The 2,890-nt window shown below is 39.8% G+C and overlaps 1 pseudogene; it reads left to right on the forward strand.

The window, feature by feature from the left end:
• The first annotated feature begins 1,623 nt into the window (after positions 1-1,623).
• LOC101609026 lies at positions 1,624-2,468 on the forward strand (annotated as a pseudogene).
• The last annotated feature ends 422 nt before the right edge of the window (positions 2,469-2,890 follow it).

Raw genomic sequence — 2,890 nt, forward strand, 5'->3', positions numbered from 1 at the left:
CAAATCCAGGAAACGTGTAAGTATTAATGTAGTTGTGAGCTACACTGTCAGCACTGTGAGACATCTCTTCCTTGGAGCTCAGTCCCTCCTCTGGCACCAGAGTTTAGCAATTCCTTTCCCCAGTATGGTATTTCTGGGAAAATTTTTCCAGGGCTCATTGTTTTAGAACCCTTCTTTCAATCTGACGTCACAAATGGTGTGGCAAGCTAGGTACAGATACTAAGCTAACAACCTCTGGCTGTGGAAAGGGCCAGGTTCTTGTGATGGATAAGACATGTCTTCCACATTGTCGCTATGTAACCTCGGGCAACTTTATTGAACATGTCTGAAGCTTTTTATTCTCAGCTGAAAAAAACAAGGATTAGGGCTTTTCTTTGTCAGGCATTCTAAGTATTAGAAGAGCACACAAGGAGGGTAAAGCCTCACTCAAATGGTACAGGTGGCCTGGGGCATATAGCTAACATGTCAGTGTCTGCCAAACAGTAAGATACACGGATTTCACTTCTAGATGCTTTCACTGGAAAGAAAAATGCTCACGGATGTTCAGTGTGGCTTTGATTGTATTAACAGTTAAAAAATAATTTGATGCCAAGAGGGAAGCGCTACTAAAAAAAAATCAAGATTTATGTAAAGTAAACCTTCCTATAACTTGCTGTAGGCAAAAGAAAAAAATAATATGTGAGATTGTTATGTTGAATCCATTTATGACAAAACAGAAGATTAAAATATAAAAACTTGTATGAACATGCAGATGAAATTGTTAAGAATTAACAGTTGGAGTAAAAAGGAAATGAAAATAATTTATACCATGATTCTGTATACTATATCTTTTAAATTTTTTATCATAAAGACATATTGTATATTCATATATACTTATATTCAAAAGTATATAGAATGCCTAGCATACAGGAGATAAATATTTCCTTCCATCCATATACCTCTATACTTATTTATAATGTTTATATTGAAAATGATGTTAATACTATTATTTTATAACTTCTTGTACACTTTAGGAAGAAAATACCACTTCAAGGACACTACTGTGTCCCATTGCAGAGCTTCTCCTCAGATCTTCAGATCTGGCTGTTCTTTCATGACATGCACTGAAGGTGTACATCCCGCAGCCTGAGCTAAGGGATGAGCAAAGGTTAATGGAGACACACGAAGCAAGGCAAAGTAGCCTCCCACACCTCTGTTTGTGCTATCATTTGTCTCCCTGTTAAAATGCAATAAAGACAATAAAAGCAAATCGGCTGTGGAGAATGGAAGAGCCCTTATTCATAAAAACAGTTCAAATGAGAAAAGCCTTTTAATGGGAATGAGACAACTGCCATACAAAGCTGTGGGAGAGGGACACATAAAACCCCTAAGACAATTCATTAACCACATATTGTAGGCAACCAAACTCAAATCCTTTCCCCAACACATGTTTATGTTCTAACCGTCAAAGTGATAAATGGCTCCAAATTCTCAGACTGTTGCATCTGCCACAAAGATGGGAAGTATAAGCAGTCTCTTTGACTCTAGGATTTTCCTTACTTATTTATGAGCTGCTGGAGGAAATGGGGCCTTGTAACAGGCATCAAGAAGGTGTTGATAGCTGTTTCCCTTCCCAGCACAGCCATGGCTCATGGTCCTAAGAAGCACCTGAAAGAGAGTAGCAGATTCAAAACATTGGATATTAGATAAATTGACCAGCAAGTTTTCTCCTTGTCCATCCACTGGTCCCCACAAGCTGAGAGAATGTCTGCCTCTGATCATTGTCTTAAAGAACACACTTAAGTATGCCCTAACTGGGGATGAAGTAAAGAAAATTTGCATTCAGCACTTCATTAAGATTGACAGCAAAGTCAGGACTGATATCACCCACCCAGGTGGGTTTGCGGATGTCCTCAGCATTGACAACACTGGAAAGAATTTCTGAACTATGATACTAGGGGTTGCTTTGCTGTTCCTTGTATTACTCCTGAGGAGACCAAGAATAAGTTGTGAAAAGTGAGAAAAATCTTTGTGGGCACAAAAGGAAACCCTCATTGGGTGACCCATGATGCTCATACCATTCACTACACTGATCCCCTCATTAAGGCCAATGACACCACTCAGATTGATTTGCAAACTGACAAGATAACTGACTTCATCAAGTTTGACACCCATAACCTGTGTATGGTGACTGGAGGAGCTAACTTGGCAAAAATCAGTGTGATCACTAACAGAGAAAGACATCCTGGCTCTTTTGATGTGGTTCATGTGAAAGATACCAATGGCAACAGTTTTGCTACCCAGCTTTCCAACATCATCATTATTGGCAAAGGCAACAAAAATGGGTTTCTCTTCCCAGAGGAAAAGGAATCTGCCTTGTCACTGCTGAAGAGAGCTATAAGAGGCTAGTGGCAAAACAAGCAGTGGGTGAAATGGTCTCTAGAAGACATGTTGGAGATGTCTGCACTCTTAACACCATCTCTGGGTGACATGCTAGAGAGGCGTTTTTACTTCACATTAAACAGCATAGTAAATTATTCTTAAAAAAAAAAAGGTGTGATAGCATGAAGCAACAGGGGAGGGCAACAGCTCATATTTATATTACAATTTCCTTCCCTTCCTTTCTTCCTTCTGTTTTCTCCTGGCTTCCTTCCTTTCACTTTACATGCCATTATTTTGGGAAAGTCCTATACACATGCCAGTTCTTCTCAGCCATGGAAACATGAGTAGTTTTTCTCACCATTTTCTGGTTCTCTCATTTCCAAGAACTCTCTACCAGATGTGTGGCTGGTTTACTTCAGCTTGTCATCTCTGTCAAGACCCCAATCTCAGGCTAATGGAGCTTTCAATTATTCATCCATGACACACTCAGGCAGTGCTGCCTACCGTGGGTGTATATCCTACGCCTGCA

Source organism: Jaculus jaculus, chromosome 15 (genome assembly GCF_020740685.1).
Source record: "Jaculus jaculus isolate mJacJac1 chromosome 15, mJacJac1.mat.Y.cur, whole genome shotgun sequence".
NCBI classification, from domain to species: domain Eukaryota; kingdom Metazoa; phylum Chordata; class Mammalia; order Rodentia; family Dipodidae; genus Jaculus; species Jaculus jaculus.